The sequence below is a fragment of the Mustelus asterias genome, unplaced genomic scaffold (assembly GCF_964213995.1).
Source record: "Mustelus asterias unplaced genomic scaffold, sMusAst1.hap1.1 HAP1_SCAFFOLD_184, whole genome shotgun sequence".
Taxonomy (NCBI): Eukaryota; Metazoa; Chordata; class Chondrichthyes; order Carcharhiniformes; family Triakidae; genus Mustelus; species Mustelus asterias.
The window spans coordinates 38707-52031 of record NW_027590182.1 but is presented as its reverse complement, the minus strand read 5'-3'; the positions used below and the strand labels follow the sequence as shown (position 1 = coordinate 52031).

General features: G+C 44.5%; 3 non-coding genes across 3 annotated transcripts; all 3 read right to left on the bottom strand.

Annotated features, from left to right (window-relative positions):
- Window positions 1-2482: 2482 nt before the first annotated feature.
- trnan-guu (transfer RNA asparagine (anticodon GUU)) lies at window positions 2483-2556 on the bottom strand. Its single transcript has one exon. It is a non-coding gene; the product is annotated as a tRNA-Asn (tRNA).
- A 7172-nt stretch (window positions 2557-9728) lies between these two features.
- On the bottom strand, window positions 9729-9800 carry trnae-uuc (transfer RNA glutamic acid (anticodon UUC)). Its single transcript has one exon. It is a non-coding gene; the product is annotated as a tRNA-Glu (tRNA).
- Window positions 9801-11365: 1565 nt separating this feature from the next.
- Window positions 11366-11447, bottom strand: trnal-uag (transfer RNA leucine (anticodon UAG)). The gene has a single exon. It is a non-coding gene; the product is annotated as a tRNA-Leu (tRNA).
- Between the last annotated feature and the right edge of the window lie 1878 nt (window positions 11448-13325).

Below are 13325 nucleotides of genomic sequence, written 5' to 3'. Positions count from 1 at the left end.
TGAGATTTTAAATAATAAGATACAAGCATGTGTCACCTTGGTTGACATGAAATGAAACAAAATGAGGATTAATCATTTCAAAATATGTTACTAAGTCAATAAATATTTTGCAGGGGGTCAACCTAAGGTGATATTCACTCACTCATTTGTCCGAATTTAAACAAGAGGTGGGACGGCGAGAGTCTAGAGTGATAAGTGTTACACCATGGAACAGACAACACTCTGACCTAAGTCATGAGGCCTTTCTCCCAAAACACACGCACACACACACACACACACACACATACACACACACACACACACACAGTTGCTCAGTAATTGCCATTTTCCAGACGAAAAGTTATTATGTGACACCAACCGCTCCTTTCTTTCAAAAGAGGAGTTAAAGAGTAGCGAAAAAATGAAAAGAACATTGCTGATGTAAGCATCTGTCGCCAGAAGCTCAGCAATGTGCATTGTAACAGCAGCTGACCTGTCTGACAAATTGCTCTCCTGATTCCTACTTTGTGAGAAATTTAAACAAAAGGTTCTTCAACAAATCAATCCTCACCAATGGCAAAGAAGAGCAAGGATCCGCCTAAATTTAAACGCTGTTCGCTATATTCAGATGCTCACCATTAGACCAGAGAACCTAGAACACAGCAGACAGCTGCAAATAGTCACTCAACGCATTTGACCCACTTGCTGTTGCTGCCACATTGAATGAAACAGGTCACATTCCTTGGGTGACCATTTGCAACTGGCGGCTGTGCTCCTTGTTCTGTGGTGCAATGCTGAGCACTCTGGACTCTGGATGCAGTAATCCCAGTTCAGATCTGGATAAAAATTCCTTTCCGTTGCAAAAGCAGATGATTGGTTTGCTGAAGGACATTTTACTTAACATTTTCTCAGAAAATGGAATTTTATACTCTGAGATAATTTCAGCAAATTCCACCACAATCACATTGCAGACGACGCAACGAATTATTCTCCTGGCGCCATTGCATCAGCCCCAGAGGACGATTGTTCAAGAAGACAAAATGCTGAGCGGCAAAATCATAGAATCTCTGCAGTGAAGAAGGAAGCCATTTGGCGCATCGAGCCTGCACTGAAAACGATGGCGCCCTGGTCCTATCCCCATAACCTCATATACTTACCCTGATAGTCCCTCTGACACTATGGGCAATGTATTATGGCCAATTAACCTACCCGCACATCTTCGGATTGCGCGCCGGGTGTTCATCTTCCTTCCACACACGCAGACACGGGGAGAATGTGCAAACTCCACACAGACAGTGACCCAAGGCCAGAATTGAATCAAGATTCCTGACATTGTGAGGCAGCAGTGCTAACCAGTGTGCCAGAAAATGCACAGAGGACAGGAGTTCCCCCAACCTGAATCATTCACTAAGTCATCTGTCCCAATTTTAAATAAGAGTTAGAACGATGGGAACAGTGGCTCCACCGAGACCAGAACCCAGTTTCCTTGTTTCATAGTCCAGAGAGCGGACCATTTCACCATGGAACCGACAGCCGCTGGCTTAGAGCAGCAGGCCTTTTTCTCAGGGCTGTCTCACTCTCTCACGCACACACACATACACACGCACTTTCTCAGCAATGTGCACAGCAATTGAAGTTGAACTGCTGTCAAATTGTCCTATCGATTCATGCTTTGTGAAAAGTTTAAACGAAATATCCCCCAGCAAATCAATCAGCGGTTTAAGCAAAGCAAAGCAAGGTTCCGACGAGATTGGAGTTCGGATCGCTGGATCCAGAGTGCAGAGTGCTCACCATTAGAACAGGAAACCAAATGCCTTGAGCGAATGTTTGCAACTGGCGGCCGTGTTCCTGATTCTGTGGTGCGACCGTGAGCACTCTAGACTCTGATTTGATTTCATTTGATTTGATTTATTATTGACAGAATAAAAGCAAAATCTGATGATGCTGTAATCTGAATCAAAAACTGAAAATGCTGGAAAATCTCAACAGCTTTCACGAGAAAGAATAGGTACCACTGAAAAGCTGAGGCATTATTTTTTCCTGATCCAGGAATCTAAAACACGGGAGCACAATCTCAGGATCAGGCGCTGATGATTTAGGAGTGCGATGAGGAGAATTTGCTTCACTCAAAGCCTCGTGAATCTTCGGAATTCTCGAGCCAGAGGGTTCTGATGCTCCATCATTGAACACATTTCACTCTGGGTTCGACAAATTTATGATCTATCCAGGAATGAATGGAAGTAGGGATATGGAATTGGAACAAATGCTCAGCCACAAGTCCATGTTTCGATTGTAATTTTTAAGTTTAATGGAATAATGGAAGCATGTATATAATGTTGTATGTAATATGTTTGAAGTCAATCGTCATTGAATAATGTTGGTAACACCAGAAAACAGTACAGCCGGTAACAATTGAAAACTATTTTTATTGACGCCCACAAACTCATTGCCAACACGCAACAGTTTGCCTGTGAATGCTGATGGTGAGAAAATAGTAAAACTCCGTCCCTGGGTGGTCTCGAACCAGCAACCTTTCGGTTAACAGTCGAACGCGCTGACCAATTGTGCCACAGAGACTGCAGTAACAACTGTTAAATGTATTCTAAACTACTGTGTCAATGACCACAATTCTATTTCTGCAAAGCCTGTTCCAGAACTGCAGCATGACCGCACTGTTTACAATTCTATACAAGTCTCTTTAGTTCCGTTGATCCCGCAGCACTGCTGTAGTGTGTTGGTTATTCCCTTTCTCCTATGAACGCGCAGGTAAAATGAATCCATGTCTCTTATCACAGGGAGGAATTCAACAGGAGGGAAGGGAACTGAAAACCGGGAGCCCAGCGATCCAATACTTTCCACTCAATCATCAATAACACCATTCTCAGCTGCACCTCCTTCCAAATATTTTGATCCATTTCCCTCACGATTTGTTCCAAGATTTAATATTTCCCTTGTTTTCTCCTAATTTTGATGCAAGATTCGCTTCAATATGTCACACAAATGGAATTGCAAACCTGAGGGCTAACCATGGGAAACAACTCACTGCGTAACACAAATCCCATGGTGCTTATTTCCAGATCCACAACACTCGGTTTTTCAACCAAATGGAGGAATTTTTCAATGAAAAGTTTTGGAAAGTTGGTGTGAATTTTGTTTGTGAATCACTCGGGTGTTGTGTAAATGCTACTCGAAGGTTCAGTGAGCCGGACATGATCTATTTGCGTTTTGCTGAGCTTGTGTTCGGTTTATGGGGAGGTTTGAACGGAATTGGACCTTGTGTCCCAGGAATGGGCAGTAACCCACTGACTGAAGCTGCAATCGCCACTTTCTGCTGGCGATTGGAGACTGCGAGGTCAAATCCTGCTGCTTCTCCCTGTCTCACTCACTGTGGAGCCGGGGGAAAAAATCAGCGATGGATTTGTTTCCCTTTCTGAAATGTGGTCTTGAATAACTGTTATTAACGGAGGTAACGCTGCTGCAGCCTTTAATAATCTGTCACAAATGAGCAAAACGCAGTGCTCCAGTGGCGCAATCGGTTAGCGCACGGTACTTATACAGCATTGCAGCCAGCGGGCTATGCCGAGGTTGTGAATTCAAGCCTCACCTAGAGCAGGTGTTTTAGGTTTTAGGACAGTGTTGTTGAGGGGAGTACTGCGATGCAGGCTGTTGGACTGGATGGGATTGATGTTCATAAAGAGGAGGTGTTAGCAATTCTGGAAAGGGTAAGAATAGATAAGTCCCCTGGGCCGGATGGGATTCATCCTCGGATTCCCTGGGAGGCTAGAGAGGAGATTGCAGAGCCTTTGGCTTTGACCTTCGTGTCGTAATTGTCTACAGGAACAGTGCCAGAAGACTGGAGGATAGCAAATGTTGTCCCCTTGTTCAAGAAGGGGAGTAGGGACAACCCTGGTAATTATAGACCAGCGAGCTTTACTTCTGTTGTGGGCAAAGTATTGGAAAGGATTATAAGAAACAGGATTTATAATCACCTAGAAAGGAATAATTTGATTAGGGATAGTCAGCACGGTTTTGTGAAGAGTAGGTCGTGCCTCACAAACCTCATTGAGTTATATGAGAAGGTGACCAAAGAGATGGATGAGGGTAAAGCGGTTGATGTGGTGTATATGGATTTCAGCAAAGCGTTTGATAAGGTTCCCCATGGTAAGCTTTTGCAAAAAATACGGACACATGGGATTGTGGGTGATTTAGTGGTTTGGATCAGGAATTGGCTAGCTGTAAGAAAACAAAGGGTGGTGGTTGATGGGAAATATTCATCCTGGAGTTCAGTTACTAGTGGTGTACCGCAAGGATCTGTTTTGGGGCCACTGCTGTTTGTCATTTTTATTAATGACCTAGATAAGGGCGTGGAAGGATGGATTAGTAAATTTGCGGATGACACTAAAGTCGGTGGAGTTGTAGACAGTGCGGAGGGAAGTGGCAGGTTACAGAGGGACATAGATAAGCTGCAGAGCTGGGCTGAGAGGTGGCAAATGGAGTTTAATGCGAAAAGTGTGAGGTGATTCATTTTGGAAGGAGTAACAGGAATACAGAGTACTGGGCTAATGGTAAGATACTTGGTAGTGTGGATGAACAGAGGGATCTGGGTGTCCATGTGCATAGATCCCTGAAAGTTGGCACCCAGGTTGATAGGATTGTTAAGAAGGCGTACGGTGTGTTAGCTTTTATTGGTAGAGGGACTGAGTTTCGGAGCCAGGAGGTCATGCTGCAACTGTACAGAATTCTGGTGCGGCCGCATTTGGATTATTGCGTACAGTTCGGGTCGCCGTATTATAGTAAAGATGTGGAAGTGTTGGAAAGGGTGCAGAGGAGATTTACCAGGATGTTGCCTGGTATGGTGGGAAACTCGTATGAGGAAAGGCTGAAAGGCTTGAGGTTGTTTTCGTGAGAGAGAAAAAGGTTAAGAGGTGACTTAATAGAGGCATACAAGATGATCAGAAGATTAGATAGGGTGGATAGTGAGAGCCTTTTTCCTCGGATGGTGTTGGCGAGCACGAGGGGACATAGCTTTAAATTGAGGGGCGAGAGATATAGGACAGATGTTAGAGGTAGGTTATTTACTCAGAGAGGAGTAAGGGCGTGGAATGCCCTGCCTGCAGCAGTAGTGGACTCGTCAACATTAAGAACATTCAAATGGTTATTGGATAAACATATGGATGATATTGGAATAGTGTAGATTAGAGGGGCATTAGATTGGTATACCACTGGTCGGCGCAACATCGAGGGCCGAAGGGCCTGTACTGCGCTGTAATGTTCTATGTTCTATGTTCTAGGTGAGACCATCGTCCAGTGGTGTGATCCCTCGACCAGCTGATATTCTGGGGACGGCCAGGACAGCTGGTGGAGTTTGAATACAATAAATCAGGTTGGAATAACTGATTACCCTGAAACAACATCCGTTGTTGCTAAAAATCATGATTCACTAATGTCTGTTGGGGAAGGAAATCTGCTGTTGTTAGATGGTCTGGCCAACACATGACTCCACAGCCACAACAAAGTGGTTGCCCCTCAACTGGGATGGGCAATAAATGTTGATCAGCGGTGCTTCTGTTCAACGAACGAAAGGAAGATCGGGAATGTGCAGGTTTGGGAGAAGCTTTCTGAACCGTCAGAGTTGGAAACGGGAGTCAGTGAAAAATATTGCGTTTGTATGTGCACAGATGGATGGGGAAATGTAACATGCAGTGTAAAATACTCTGTTGAGTTAATTTTCAACAATAAATTCTCACTCTGAGTTCAAAACAACGTACAGGTGCATCTGCAGTCGCGCCTTTCTGCTGTCAGCGGGTGATTGGAGAGTGCGGGTTAAAATCCTGCTGCTTGTCCCTGTCTCACTCAATGTGAAGCCGGAAAAGAAAGAATCATTGTTGGGTTTGTTTCCCCATCTGAAACGTGGCTACGCGTGACTGTTATTCACGGAAGTGGTGCTGCAGGAGCCGTTAATAATCACAAACAAATCAACAGCAATCAGCCGGACTGTGCAGGTTTGAGGGAAGCTTTCTGAACATTCAGAGTTGGAAAGGAGAGTCTGTGAAAAATGTTCTGTCGGGTTTGAATACAGAACTGTGAAGGGGAAGGGGAAGTGTAACACAGTATAAGGTACAATATTCAGTTAATATTCAGCAATAAACGTGAATTATTGCACGTTTCCTCACTCTGAGGTTAAAAGTATACTTCCGCCCGCTTTCCAACAGGGAATCTTTGATTAGGTGAATGTGGTAATCAATACATGACAGAAACGATGCGTTCCCTCCAACCTGGGAGCCTTGGATGAAACTGTATCTGAGGTCATCATTGCAGATGTCGGAGCAGCTTTCTCGAAGTTCAACCCACGGAAAGCGACTGGCCCGGATGGGGTACCCAGATGTGAACTCAGATCCTGCGTGGATCAGCTGGCGGGGGTATTCGCAGACATCTTCAACCACTCTTTACTTCTGCTTCAAGAAGACAACCATCATCCCAGTACCAAAGAAAATCCAAGCAGCGTGCCTTAATGAATACCGTCTGGTGGCTCTGACTTCCATCATTATGAAGTGCTTCGAAAGGCTAGTCATAGCACGAAGCAATTCCCGCCTCCAGGACTGCCTGGATCCACTACAGTTCGTCTACCGCCGCAACAGGTCCACAGCAGACACAATTTCCCTGGCCCTGCACTCAACCCTGGCACACCGAGATAACAAAGACGCCTATGTCAGACTCCTATTTATTGACTACTGCTCAGCCTTATTCCGACGAAACTCATCTCCAAACTCCATGGCCTGGACCTCGGCTCCTCCCTCTGCGACTGGATCCTGAACTTCCTAACCCACAGCACACAATCAGTAAGGATAGGCAACAGCACCTCCTCCGCAATCATCCTCAACACCGGTGCCCCACAAGGCTGTGTTCTCACCCCCTACTACACTCCTGATATACTCATGACTGTGTGGCCAAGTTCCCCTCCTATTCGATTTTCAAGTTTGCTGAAGACACCACCGTAGTGAGTCTGATCTCAAACAATGATGAGACAGAGTACAAGAATGAGATAGAGAATCTGGTGAAATTGGCGCGGCGACAATAATCTCTCCCTCAATGTCAACAAAACGAATGAGGTTGTCATCGACCTCAGGAAGCGCAGAGGAGAAATTGACCCTGTCTACATCAACGGAGACGAAGTAGAAAGGGTGGAGAGCTTCATGTTTTTAGGTCTCCAGATCACCAACAACCTGTCCTGGTCGCCCCATGCTGACACTATAGTTAAGAAAGCCAAACAACGCCTTTACTTTCTCAGAAGACTAAGGAAATTTGACATCTCAGCTCGGACTCTCACTTACGTTTGCAGATGCACCATAGAAAGCATTCTTTCTGGTTGTATCACATCTTGGTATGGCTCCTGCTCTGCCCGGGACCGCAAGGAACTACAAAGTGTCGTGTACGTAGCTCAGTTCATCACGCAAATTTGCCTCCCATCCATTGGCTCTGTCTACACTTCCCGCTGCCTCGGCAAAGCAGCCAGCATAATTAAGGACCCACGCAAGGTTCTATTTTGCAATCAGACTGCACGGTTTGATATCCTCCGCCGGTCACATTGGCCATGAGCAGAGTTTCTATAATGTGAGGCTTATCAGATAGGATAGGCTCTCCGATTCGAAACAGGGTCGAACATGATCGAAATTTACTGCTTGAAAGTTCCCAGATTGTATTTCGTTGTTGAATATGAACTGAAAATGGATCCAGAAAATATTAATTTGTTTTTTTAACAATTATTGGAAAGAAAATGCGCTCAGTAAAATCGCCACAGTCATATTTCGGCTTTCACTGTCTCACTCACGGTGCAGTTGATGTCGGTCAGATGGATGAGCCATGGTAAATGTGTGAGGGTAAGTGGGTTAGAATGGCGACATATGTCTCGGTCAGGCACTCTGGACCTACATTCTCTGGATCATGTGTCAGCCATTTATGACTGAGGTAAGGAGACATTTCTTCTCCCAAAGGCTTGTGTATCTTTAGAATTGTGCAGCTGCCCAGAGGTGCGTGGATCCTCAGTCGATGAGGATATTGAAGGTTGAGTTGGAGTGATTTTGGAATCTAAGGGAAGGAAAACCTATTGGGATAAGCTGGAAAATTGGGGTTGAGGTTGCGGATCTGCCTTGTTTCTGTCGTGGAGGAGGCTCAATGGGACATGTAATCCAGTTTTCTTTCATTGATTCTGTTCACTGTCAATATCAGATCCGGTACCAATGGATTCTGCTGACAGCATTGAAGTCTCAGGACCTGAATTCAGGGTAGCAGCATTAGTTAAGGTGCGTGATCGAAGCCCATCACTGCTAAATGTTCAATTAATTAACTTCCTGGAGTAACTTTGATTTGATTTATTATTGTCACATGCATTAGCATACAGTGGAAAGTATTTTTCTTGCGCGCTACACAGCCAAAGCATATCATTCATCGAGAAGGAAACGAGAGAGTGCAGAATGTACTGTTACAGTCATAGTTTGGGTGTAGAGAAAGATCAATTTAATGCAAGGTAGGTCGTGCATGTTATCACACGAATTCTACGCAGTAGATTGCATCGTTAAACATTTTAACAGGAGGTACCAGCAGACAGAATGCAAATATAAATTGCTGTAGGTAATTGACGTCTTTGTGGAGCCAGTTTCCTTACATCATTGCATCGCAGCATTTCTGTCGTGTTGTACTTATCACGGTCGCCGTACACATGTAAGTTTCCTGGTTCAATCCTGAGCAGAAACTTATTAGAGAGGAATAGAAAATGGTGGAAATTCGCAGCAGGATTGACAGCCTCTGTGAGGAAACAAAGGTTTCAAATCTGGATGACCCTTCATCAGATTTCCTGATTCGACACACTGGCTCTGTTCTCTCTTCATAGATGCTGCCAGACCTGCTGAGATTTTCAAGTATTTTTTTTTTGTGTTTCAGGTTCCAGCATGAGCAGTATTTCACCTTTGCAGAAACATTTCCAAATGTTTTCAATTTCAGAGTAATTCAGGTTTCAGAAACAATGACGCATTTGCCACGAAACATTAACTGACCTGCCGAGTATTTCCAACATTTTCTGATGGTAACGCCATGAATCAACCTGTGAAAAGAACAAAACGGATGTTCTGTGATATAAAGCAAGGCAGGATAATTCAATGAAACAAGGAGTGATGGATAAGGCAACATTTAGCTGGTGATGGCGGAGGCCGGGTGGTCAAGTCGTTCAGAGTCAGTCCTTTCACCGCCAAGGCCCGGGATTGATGATAAACTGTCAACTAAACAGAACATTTTACTTAGCATGTAATCAGTTTCTGGAGGTGAAAGTATCTGAAAGCAGAGGAAGAGTATATCATTTGCTGCAGAAGGTAGAATGACTGCGTGACGATGTCTGTAGCGACAGTGACCTTGAATGAAGCAATGGAGACAGTAATGATGACCAATGAGATACAAATCTCTGATGTTGTTCAGCAGATTTACCACAAGAAGCTACAGAAGACGCAGAGGTTACGAATGATCTGTGAATGTGGTGAGCTTCAGTGGGGTAGAATGCATTATTATTCATTTTGACAGGAGGAACCAGCAAGGGGAACGTGAACATAAATTGCCGGGGACAATTGACGGGATTGTGCAAGTGGGTTTATTTTGTTTCTCCAGGGAGCTCAAAATGGCACAATGATCACTCCTGTTTTCGATCAGGAAGTAATTTCAGCCCCTCCTAAATCATGTGCTGGTCGGCAGCTTTAAACTCTACATTCCCTGACCGGGAATCGAACCCGGGCCGCGGCGGTGAAAGCGCCAAATCCTCACCACTGGACCACCAGGGAAGATGCGAGCAAGCGGTTTAATCTGACCGATACATTGCAGCGTGTTTTAAATACTCGAGAAAGGTTTGGGGAAAAAAACCCTCATGTTTTGATGGAACACGAATGATTCCTTCAGCCAACAGCAAATTACTGCAGATGCTGGAACTTAAAAGAAAAACTTAAAATGCTGGAAAATCTCAACAGGCATGACGGCATCTCTGGAGAGAGAATAGAGCCAACATTTCAAATCTGCATGGTCAGTCATCAAAGCTGAAGACAGGAAAAGAGGACGACATTTATACTTTAAGTATGGGAGATGCGGGGGTGGGGGCGGGGAGGCGGGGGCGGTGGTGGTGAAGGTTTGAGCAGTGGGTAAGAGTTGACAAAGTTGTGATAGAAAAAAACAAACGGAATGTAAATCGGGGCAGGAAAAGCAAAATACTGAGGATGCTGGAAACTGAAACAAAAACAGAAAATGCTGGAACATCTCAGTAGGTCTGGCAGCATCTACGGAGAGAGAAAAGAGCCAAAGTTTCGAGTCTGGATGACGCTTCGCCAGAGGTCTGTGGATCCTCAGTTAATGAGGATATTGAAGTTTCAGATGGAGATAATTTTGGAACCTAAGGGAATGAAGGGCCATCATGATAGGGTTGGAAATTGGTGTTGAGTCCTGGGATTCGTCATAATCTCCTTAAATTGTGGAAGAGATTCCATGGGACATGTGAGCCTATCCCACTCCATTAATTCCAGTCCCTGCAGCACCAGATCTGACAGCCATCACTTCCGCTAAAAGCGTTGGTGAATGTTCTGAGGCATTGAATTCGAGGCAATAGCATTTGTGGGGGAAAGTGGTCAAATGCCACAAATTTCAGGTGTTCAGTTGATTTGCTTTAAACGTCATGAATACTTTTTCTCGAACATGTTATTACGAAACTTTAATACAGTAGGAAGTATCATTATTCATTTTGACAGGAGGAACACGCAGAGGCAATGTAATATCAATTGCTGTGGTCAAAAGATGAGCTTCTGGAGCCAGTCTTGTTGTTCTCCAGTAAACCGGATCTGCTTGACCTGAGGCCATCTCCGTGTTTCTATAGTGCGGTGGTTATCACAGGAGCCAGGTTAATTCTGTAAATATCTGGTCAGAATGATGGGAAGCATACATGACAGGATTTGAACTTCAGTTAGAAAATTCAAATCCATCACCTGAATTCCTGGGCCGGGAATAAAGTCTCACTGTTTGTAATCATGTTGTTTACATCATGATATGGAGATGCCGTCTTTGGACTGGGTGGGTACAGAAAGAATTCTCACAACACCAGCTGAAGTCAAACAGGCTTATTTGGAATTACGAGCTTTCGGAGCGCTGCTCCTTCATCAGGTTGTTGAACTCGGCAGTCAGAAATTCAGCCTGTGTGTACTCTCGAAAGGAGCCACTTGCACACACGCTGCTTTACCCCAGCAACTTTTTAAAGTTGGTAATGTCTCTGCTCGTTGTTCATAACGAAAACGACACCACAAACACTCATGGGATTGAATCTGAGCTGTTGGACTGCAGCTGCAAGGACCAAAACTCAAACCCATTTTGGCAGCGGTGGGATTCGAACCCACGCCCCCATAGAGACTGGAGCCTAAATCCAGCGCTTTAGACCGCTCGGCCACGCTACCATGTTACAGTGCATCGCAATCATGTTATTTAATGATAATGTTACTGAAATTCATTAAAAGCAATGGAGGTGGGAACGGCCATCAGGAGGCATGAGCCGATTGCTTCTCTGATTCAGGTAAGCCTGAACTGCGTGACAAACAGAAATCATCTCACGTCAGAAACACAATGAGCTGCAGTGAAGGGCCGGCATCATTTAAACTGTCCTTAAGCTCGTCTCTTCCTAATTTCCTGCCAGAAATGACAAGAGAACCTCCTGTTGAATTTGCACAGAGTCTGCACTTCAGGGCACGAGGCGAGATTATGTTTTATATCTTCATCCAGGAAATTACACACAGTTTTCACAGTTTGGATGAGAGCAATATATCTTCAATTCCAGACCAGTAACCGAAACAGCAGCGAAGGAGTCAAACTCTAATCACCAGGCCAGCAGCTTACAGCGTGTTGTAGAATTTAATTTATCCACGCTGCTTTTGTTACTTTAATTTTCATGCCACTTTCGCCACAAACAGCTTTCTCCTGCAAAATGGCGCCCTCTCTTTCAACGCCAGTGATGTGTTCAGCCAATGACAACATATAACAAACACTCCAGTGCAATTATCACTTTCGCTTCCGACGGTTCGAAACCGGACAGAAATATTTCCAAAAGCTTTTCAATGCAGAGTGAGGAAAAAGTTTCATAATTCAGTGTCAATATAAACTGTAAAATCTGGCTCACGACCAGACAGATTTTACCTTGCAACAACATCTCAATCGTTGGTACAAAGAACAAAGAACAATACAGCACAGGAACAGGCCCTTCGGCCCTCCAAGCCTCCAGCACAGGAACAGGCCCTTCGGCCCTCCAAGCCTGCGCCACTCATGTGCTCAACGAGACCATTTGTTTGTATCCCTCTATTCCCAGCCTGTTCATGTGGCTATCTAGATAAGTTTTAAACGATCCCAGCGTGTCCGCCTCAATCACCTTGCTTGGCAGTGCATTCCATGCCCCCATCACCATCTGTGTAAAATACGTCCCCCTGACATCTGTGTTGAACCTTGCCCCCCTCACCTTGAACCCGTGACCCCTTGTGTTCGTCACCTCCGACCTGGGAAAAATGCTTCCCACTGTTCACCCTATCTATGCCCTTCCTAAATTTTTTGCAGCCTATCACTTTCCTCCTCTTTCTGTGTTTGTTCTTGAACTGTTGCACATGTGAAACTTCCAGCTCTGATATAAACTTGCAAACCTCACTCGGCTGATTCTAGTAGATCTGCTTTCGATCAGAGAGTAAATCAGATCATTATTAATGGTTTACTGAGAGCAAATAGTCTTCTTTTTCAAAGCGGGAATTGAAACCAGACATCACAAGGAGAGTGTTGAACATGAGCCACTGGACTACCATGGAAACCGTGAACTGTGTTTTTCAAACTGACTTCACACATGTCCCTTTGCTCATTATTTTCCTCTCAGATCTTTTTTCACTTGTGACACGTTTCTCCTTCAAAATATCCTGTTTGGATGGAACATAATTGCCTCCTTCAGCCAATGACAACACGGATTCAGTTCTCTGGGTCATGGAATTGACAGTGAGGTGAAATGGTCCCACAAAATGCTAAAGTTTAGAAGGATGAGGAGGGGATCTGATAGAGGTATATAAAATTCTAAATGGATTGATAAAGAAAAGGTAGACCAAAAGCTTCTTCTTATGGGGCAATCAAGAACAAGAGGTCACGTGTATAGTTTGAAAGCCCGTGGATTTAAAACTGAAATGGGGAAGAACAACTTCTCGCAAAGGGTGGTGAATTGATGGAAGTCGCTGCCCCATAGCGCGGTGGAGCCTGAATCATTGAATGATTTCAAGAAGGGATAGATATATTTCTGATGTAGAAAAACGCAT